The following is a 9643-nucleotide window of genomic DNA, read 5'->3' as shown; positions in this document are numbered from 1 at the left end:
CTTTCATTTTATGGATAGCAGGCGAACATAATAGAGTAACAGTTTAGAATTAAATTTCACCATAATCAGACCCCCACCTCAAGAAAAGTAAAAATACATTGCATTCTCCCGATTAAGAGGCACATGTAACTTTTTCTGCCCAGCTTTCTGGTTCTGACTGGATCTGGACATGCGATGAGTGAGTTTCTGCTTGCCTGTTGAGGCTCCCTCTTAGACCTGACTGGACTGACTGACTTTCACTCAGGTGTCCATCCCTTTTCTCCATGTTGAAAGGAAGTGAGAGGGCTGACCCGCTGAACACATTTTTGTTCAGAAATTTGGCCATAATCTTGTCACTAAAACCAGTCACATCTTTCTCTTTCCCTCTCCCCTCCTCTTTTGGTTTCCAAAAGACCCCGTCCTCCTGTTGTCAAAAGGAATGGAGCCATCCTGATTCAGCGGGGGGAGTTTTGAACACTCAAGAATGGGTGGGCTGGGAGCAGGTGTGGATAAAAATAATTGCTATTTACGCCGGGAACACAACCCAGTTTCAGCACTCCCAGTTCCATGGATAATGGAGGTGCGTTTGAATGCTGGTGAGAAACCTTCTTGCCAAGGTCTGGCATTTCCTAATTGGGAGCACCAAGTTCTTATTGGCGCAACCAACGTCCTTAGCAGATGTTGTCGAGGAATTTTTGAATTGTTTTTAACTCAGATCCAAATTTTACTGTATCAGCTCGGGTTTCCCAGGGAAACTGACCAGGGAAGTGGAAGCGAGTTTGAACAGCAGTTCAGTTGGGTATTTAAACTTGTCATTGTCCCATCTGGATAAAACCTCACTTAATGCAGCTGCTGTCTCAGTTCGCTCTGGCAAATCACACAGAGTGCTTGTGTGGATGCTGTTTTTTTTAACCTTGGAGGATTTCAAATGATCAGGAGGGGAGGCACCTCGGATGTGTTTGACAGGAAGAAGACCATCACCATCCACGCCAGCAATGGTGGGATCGGCATATGCACAGGACAGAGGTCCATTAGAGGGAATTTTGCAATTGGAGGAGAAAGGGGTTTATCCCTCATCAACAGGTGGAGTCTCACCAAAACCCTGTACAATTGTAGCAAGGATTCGCTACCCCTGTGGGCCTTGGGTGGCCAGTGTCGAGTATATTCAAGGCTGAAATTTTGGAATGTAGGGGAATCAAGGGATATGGGGATTGGGTACAAAACATGGAAAAGAGGACAAAAATCAGCCATAATCTTATTGAATGGTGAATTATGCACTTATTTCTTATATTCTTAAGAAAGTGATATGAATTAGTTGTGACAAAGTCACAATCTTTGATAATCACCATACTCGGTCTTTTCATAGTCGGCAATGAAATGAAGGGCAACGCCAGCGATATCTGTGGGCTCCCTGTTTCCATCTCTGACTGAGAGGGATGCAGATGTGCCACTTATCTCCATGGCATCCTCTGCACTTGTGAGCTGTACTATTTGTGACGGCCTCCAGTCCTGTCCCTCTCCCTTACATTTTGCGCAGCCTTTTACAAGGGGTGAGAAAACAGACGTGTGAGTGAGTGAAAGTGATGGATGCAATGCATTCATTGAAAGTAACTGAGACGCATGCATCACATTGCATAAGGATTGGGGTGAGTAGCACTAGTGGATGGATAAATGGGGAGGTGAGGAAGTGCAGAGAAAGTGAATGCTGGATGCTGCTGAAAGTTCAATTGGTGTGAGGAATCATGTGATGGAGAATACTTCACAAATCAGAGTGAAAGGAGGGTGGGCTTAAAACATACGAGGTAGGTGAATCAGCAAATATACTCCCTTTTCCTGATCTGTTTTGGATATTAAACTGCATCCATGACCTGAACACAATTCTCTTGATGCTCACTTTCCTCAGCAACCTCCAACCATGCCTTCTTGGTGAGAGTAGCAGGTTTCTGCCTCCTATTGCTGGGGAAAAGTATGTCCCTCCTCCTCATGACTGCACTTAGCAGTGATTCCAGTGAGGCATCACTAAATCTGGATGTTGAGCTTGCTTTATGTCCACCAACCATCCTGAACACCTCCAGTTTCCGTTTGTTCACACTTTCCCTTTAAGTTATGTGGTTAGGCATCACACCTGCTGCTCAGCTTGGCAACGTGAAACATGGAAGCCAAAATTAATTCACTTGATTTGAGATCACAGATTCAGCCCCACTCACTTGACTTCTGGGTTTTCCCCATGCAATTCCAACTACCTGCATGGAAGCAGCCTTTAAGTTACTATAAGGCCAAGTGAATCTCAAATGAGTCAATTGACTCTCATTGTCTCAGTTTGAAGTAATCCGTGAGTGGCAGTATTCTACATACTGGTCCATCTAGCTTTAATACACATCTTCAGTATGTAGGCCTTTAATAAGTCAACTGTTCTTTGTCTTAGCAGCTGCAATATATGGCTGTGAAGAAACTTTTAAATCGACATAAATGCACCCTAATTTCAAGCACTCCACTTTCTGGTAATTCATTTCTAAATTGCTCTGTGCAAGAACATTTTATTAAAAATCCTGAAACAAAGTTTTACCAACATCATAATGGATTTCCAACATGCTGCATCATGATGGGTTCTAGCCTGGGTTTACACCACAACCTGACTGTTCAGCAGATGGCATTCACTTACTCTTGGAAGGGATGGTCGTACAGAATCATTTCAAGCTGCTAGTTCGCATCCCGGGAGCTGCCCATATAGAGTAAAATTAGCAAAGGGCTAATAGAAAGTCTCCTTCAGGTGCTTTTGTTTCAGGTATAGCACAGGAGGACCACAACAGCTTCCATTTATTTGGTATAATAACCAACCACAGATTAGATGACCACTTTGTGGAACACCTCTGCTCAGTCTGCAAGCATGACCCCAAGCTTCCAATTCTTGCCATTTCAATTCACCACCCTGCTCTCACGCCCACATTTCTGTCCGTGTCCTGTTGCAGTGTTCCAGTGAAGCTCAACTCAAGCTTGAGGAACAGCACCTCATCTTCTGATTAGGCACTCTACAGCCCTCTGGGCTCAACACTGAGTTCAACAATTTCAGAGCATGACTGCCTTTTTTTAAATTTTAATTTTTATATTTTAATTTTTAACCATGTGCCTGTCTTAAACTTGTTTTTCAGGTTTTTGCTTTCAGACAGAGCTGTTCATTATTTTGTCATTAACAGTCTCTGGACTAATGCTTTGTCTTTTACTACAACTGTTAGCACTCCCTTTGCCTTTTATTCCATGACATCCGTCATTTAGTCTCTCTTGCCCTATCATAGACTTTCCTTTAGTTCTTCCTACCCCCTCCTCCCTTTCACTTGTTCAAAGCCTATTACATTTCTAACCTTTACCAGTTGCGATGAAACGTCACAGACCTGAAATGTTAACCCTCCACAGATGCTGCCAGACCTGCTGAGTATTTCCAGCAGTTTCTGCATTTATATGGTGTTGCTCGCATACAGCAAGATGTCATAGAGTCATAGAGTCGTACAGCATAGAAACAGGTCCTTCAGCCCACCGCGTCCACGCCGACCATAATGCCTATCTATACTAATCCCACCTGCCTGCATTAATTCCATATCCCTCTATGCCTTGCTCATTCAAGTACCTGTCCAGATGCCTCTTAAATGTTGCTACTGTTCCTGCCTCCACCACCTTCTCAGGCAGCTCATTCCAGATACCCACTACTATTTATGTGCAAAATTTACCCCTTGAGACCCTTTAAACCTCCTCCCTCTCACCTTAAATCTATGCCCTCTAGTTTTAATCACCCCTACCATGGGAAACAGACTCTGGCTATCTACCCTATCTATGCCTCTCATAAGAACAAAGAACAAAGAAAATTACAGCACAGGAACAGGCCCTTCGGCCCTCCAAGCCTACGCCGATCCAAATCCTCTATCTAAACCTGTCGCCTATTTTCTAAGGGTCTGTATCTCTTTATTTCCTGCCCATTCATGTATCTGTCTAGATACATCTTAAAAGACGCTATCGTGCCCGCGTCTACCACCTCCGCTGGTAACGCGTTCCATGCACCCACCACCCTCTGCGTAAAGAACTTTCCATGCATATCCCACCTAAACTTTTCCCCTTTCACTTTGAACTCGTGTCCCCTTGTAATTGAATCCCCCACTCTGGGAAAAAGCTTCTTGCTATCCACCCTGTCTATACCTCTCATGATTTTGTACACCTCAATCAGGTCCCCCCTCAACCTCCGTCTTTCTAATGAAAATAATCCTAATCTACTCAACCTCTCTTCATAGCTAGCGCCCTCCATACCAGGCAACATCCTGGTGAACCTCCTCTGCACCCTCTCCAAAGCATCCACATCCTTTTGGTAATGTGGCGACCAGAACTGCACGCAGTATTCCAAATGTGGCCGAACCAAAGTCCTATACAACTGTAACATGACCTGCCAACTCTTGTACTCAATACCCCGTCCGATGAAGGAAAGCATGCCGTATGCCTTCTTGACCACTCTATTGACCTGCGTTGCCACCTTCAGGGAACAATGGACCTGAACCCCCAAATCTCTCTGTACATCAATTTTCCCCAGGACTTTTCCATTTACTGTATAGTTCACTCTTGAATTGGATCTTCCAAAATGCATCACCTCGCATTTGCCCTGATTGAACTCCATCTGCCATTTCTCTGCCCAACTCTCCAGTCTATCTATATTCTGCTGTATTCTCTGACAGTCCCCTTCAGTATCTGCTACTCCACCAATCTTAGTGTCGTCTGCAAACTTGCTAATCAGACCACCTATACTTTCCTCCAAATCATTTATGTATATCACAAACAACAGTGGTCCCAGCACGGATCCCTGTGGAACACCACTGGTCACACGTCTCCATTTTGAGAAACTCCCTTCCACTGCTACTCTCTGTCTCCTGTTGCCCAGCCAGTTCTTTATCCATCTAGCTAGTACACCTTGGACCCCATGCGCCTTCACTTTCTCCATCAGCCTACCATGGGGAACCTTATCAAACGCCTTACTGAAGTCCATGTATATGACATCTACAGCCCTTCCCTCATCAATCAACTTTGTCACTTCCTCAAAGAATTCTATTAAGTTGGTAAGACATGACCTTCCCTGCACAAAACCATGTTGCCTATCACTGATAAGCCCATTTTCTTCCAGATGGGAATAGATCCTATCCCTCAGTATCTTCTCCAGCAGCTTCCCTACCACTGACGTCAGGCTCACCGGTCTATAATTACCTGGATTTTCCCTGCTACCCTTCTTAAGCAAGGGGACAACATTAGCAATTCTCCAGTCCTCCGGTACCTCACCCGTGTTTAAGGATGTTGCAAAGATATCTGTTAAGGCCCCAGCTATTTCCTCTCTCGCTTCCCACAGTAACCTGGGTTAGATCCCATCCGGACCTGGGGACTTGTCCACCTTAATGCCTTTTAGAATACCCAACACTTCCTCCCTCCTTATGCCGACTTGACCGAGAGTAATCAAACATCTGTCCCTTACCTCAACATCCGTCATGTCCCTCTCCTCGGTGAATACCGATGCAAAGTACTCGTTTAGAATCTCACCCATTTTCTCTGACTCCACGCATAACTTTCCTCCTTTGTCCTTGAGTGGGCCAATCCTTTCTCTAGTTACCCTCTTGCTCCTTATATATGAATAAAAGGCTTTGGGATTTTCCTTAACCCTGTTTGCTAAAGATATTTCATGACCCCTTTTAGCCCTCTTAATTCTTCGTTTCAGATTACGCCTACAATCCCGATATTCTTTCAAAGCTTCGTCTTTCTTCAGCCGCCTAGACCTTATGTATGCTTCCTTTTTCCTCTTAGCTAGTCTCACAATTTCACCTGTCATCCATGGTTCCCTAATCTGGCCATTTCTACCCCTCATTTTCACAGGAACATGTTTCTCCTGCACGCTAATCAACCTCTCTTTAAAAGCCTCCCACATATCAAAAGTGGATTTACCTTCAAACAGCTGCTCCCAATCTACATTCCCCAGCTCCTGCCGAATTTTGGTATAGTTGGCCTTCCCCCAATTTAGCACTCTTCCTTTAGGACCACTCTCATCTTTGTCCATGAGTATTCTAAAACTTACGGAATTGTGATCACTATTCCCAAAGTAGTCCCCTACTGAAACGTCAACCACCTGGCCCGGCTCATTTCCCAACACCAGGTCCAGTATGGCCCCTTCCCGAGTTGGACTATTTACATACTGCTCTAGAAAACCCTCCTGGATGCTCCTTACAAATTCTGCTCCATCTAGACCTCTAACATTAAGTGAATCCCAGTCAATGTTGGGAAAATTAAAATCTCCTATCACCACCACCCTGTTGCTCCTACAGCTTTCCATAATCTGTTTACATATTTGTACCTCTATCTCACGCTCGCTGTTGGGAGGCCTGTAGTACAGCCCCAACATTGTTACCGCACCCTTCCTATTTCTGAGTTCTGCCCATATTGCCTCACAGCTCGAGTCCTCCATAGTGCCTTCCTTCAGCACAGCTGTAATATCCTCTTTGACCAGTAATGCAACTCCTCCACCCCTTTTACCTCCCTCTCTATCCCGCCTGAAGCATCGGTATCCTGGGATATTTAGTTGCCAATCATGCCCTTCCCTTAACCAAGTCTCAGTACTAGCAATAACATCATATTCCCAGGTACTAATCCAAGCCCTAAGTTCATCTGCCTTACCGACTGCACTTGCATTAAAACAAATACACCTCAGACCACCAGTCCCTTTGCTTTCATCATCTGCTCCCTGCCTACTCTTTCCCTTAGTCACGCTGACTTCATTATCTAGTTCCTTACAGGCTTTAGTTACTACATCCTTACTCTCCACTGACCTCATTTGGTTCCCATCCCCCTGCCACATTAGTTTAAACCGTCCCCAACAGCGTTAGCAAAAGCACTCCCAAGGACATTGGTTCCAGTCTGGCTCAGATGTAGACCGTCCAATTTGTAATAGTCCCACCTCCCCCAGAACCAGTCCCAATGTCCCAAAAATCTGAACCCCTCCCTCCTGCACCATCTCTCAAGCCACACATTCATCCTGACTATTTTTTCATTTCTACTCTGACTATCACGTGGCACTGGTAGCAATCCTGAGATTACTACCTCTGAGGTCCTACTTTTTAACTTGGCTCCTAACTCCCTAAATTCTGCTTGTAGGACCTCATCCCGTTTTTTACCTATATCATTGGTGCCTATGTGCACAACGACAACTGGCTGTTCACCCTCCCCCTTCAGAATGTTCTGCAGCTGATCTGAGACATCCCTGACCCGTGCACCTGGGAGGCAACATACCATTCGGGAGTCTCGTTTTCGACCACAGAACCGCCTATCTACTCCCCTTACAATCGAATCCCCTATGACTATAGCCCTTCCACTCATAATTTTATATACCTCTATCATATGTCCTCTCAGCCTCCTTTGCTCCAGGGAAAACAGACCCAGCCTATCCAATCTCTCTTTATAACTCAAGCCCTCCAAACCAGGCAACATCCTTGTGAATCTTTTCTGCACCCTCTCTAGCTTAATCACATCTTTTCTGTAGTGCGGCGACCAGAACTGCACACAGTACTCCAAATGTGGTCTAACCAATGTTATGTACAACTGTAACATGATGTCCCAACTCTTGTACTCAATGCCTCAGCCGATGAAGGCAAGCATGCCATATGCCTTCTTCACCACCCTGTCTATCTGTGTTGCCACTTTCAGGGAACTATGTACTTGCACCCCAAGGTCTCTCTGCTCAACAACACACTCCAGGGCCCTGCCATTCACTGTATATGTCCTGCCCTGGTTTAACTTCCCAAAATGCATCACTTCACATTTGTCTGCATTAAATTCCATTTGCCAATCCCTTGCCCACTTTCCCAGTTGATCTATATCCTGTTGTAAGCTTAGACAACCTTCTTCACTGTCCACTATACCACCAATTTTGGTGTCATCTGCAAACTTACTAATCATGCCCCTTACATTCACATCCAAGTCATTAATATATATTACAAACAACAGAGGGTCCAGCACCGATCCCTGCAGCACACCACTGGTCACCGGCCTCCAATATGAAAAGAAAACCTCCACTACCACCCTCTGCCTCCAATCACCAAGCCAATTTTGTATCCAATTTGCGAGCTCACCCTGGATCCCATGTGTTCGAACCTTCTGAACCAACCTACCATGCGGGGCCTTGTCAAAGGCCTTGCTAAAGTCCATGTAGACAACGTCCATCGCCCTGCCCTCGTCAATCCTCTTGGTCACCTCCTCGAAAAACTCAATCAAATTCGTGAGACATGATTTCCCACGCACAAAGCCATGCTGACTATCCCTAATCAGACCATGCCTTTCCAGATGCATATAAATCCCTTCCAATAACTTTCCCACCACTGATGTAAGGCTCACCATCCTGTAGTTCCCTGGTTTATCCCTGCTGCCCTTCTTAAATAAAGGCTCAACATTAGCTATCCTCCAGTCTTCCGGTACCTCACCCATGGCTAACGATGATACAAAAATCTCTGCCAGGGCCCCAGCAATCTCCTCCCTTGCTTCCCATAGCATCCTAGGATACACCTGGTCAGGCCCTGGGGATTTATCCACCTTAATGAGCTTCAAAACCTCCAACACCTCCTCCTTTGTATTGTTGATATGCTCCAGTATATCATTGTTCCCTCCCTTGAACGCACTAGCTTCCATGACCTTCTCCACGGTAAATACGGACGAGAAATATTAATTTAAGACCTCGCCCATTTCCCGTGGCTCCACACATAGATTGCCACACTGATCCTAAGGGACCTACTCTCTCCCTAGCTACTCTTTTACTCTTAATATACTTATAGAATCTTTTAGGATTCTCCTTTATCTTATCTGCCAGGGAAATCTCATGGCCCCTTTTCGCCCTCGTATTTTCTTTCATAAGTGTAGTCCTACATCCCCTATATTCCTCGAGGGACTCGCTCGATCCCAGCTGCCTATACCTGACATATGCCTCCTTCTTTGTCCTGACCAGACCCTCAATATCCCTCGTCAACCAAGGTTCCCTAAACTTGCCAGCCTTGCCCTTCCATCTAACAGGAACATGCCGGCCCTGAACTCTTCCTATCTCACTTTTAAAAGCCTCCCACTTGCCAGACGTCCCTTTACCTGTAAACAGCCTCTCTCATTCAACTTTTGAGAGTTCCTGCCTGATGCCATCGAAATTAGCCTTCCCCCAATTTAGGACTTCAACCTGAGGACCAGTCCTGTCCTTTTCCAAAACTATCTTGAAGCTATGGTCACTGGTCCCAAAGTGCTCCCCAACTGACACATCAACCACCTGCCCATCCTCATTTCCTAAGAGGAGGTCGAGTGTAGCCCCTTCTCTAGTAGGGTCATGCACATACTGCTTCAGAAAACTATCCTGGACACACTTAACAAATTCTTCCCCATCTGATCCCTTAGCACTAAGGCGGTCCCAGTCAATATTAGGGAAGTTAAAATTATCTACTATTGCAACCCTGTAATTCCTACACCTATCTGTGATTTCCCTACATATATGCTCCTCCAATTCCCTCTGACTATTGGGGGACCTATAGTATAATCCCATCAAAGTGATCACCCCTTTCTTATTTCTAAGTTCTACCCATATGGCCTCGCTGGACATTCCCCCCAGGATATCCTCTCTAAGTAC

The sequence above is a fragment of the Heterodontus francisci genome, chromosome 3, assembly GCF_036365525.1.
Source record: "Heterodontus francisci isolate sHetFra1 chromosome 3, sHetFra1.hap1, whole genome shotgun sequence".
NCBI classification, from domain to species: domain Eukaryota; kingdom Metazoa; phylum Chordata; class Chondrichthyes; order Heterodontiformes; family Heterodontidae; genus Heterodontus; species Heterodontus francisci.
Note: the sequence above shows the minus strand (reverse complement) of the source record.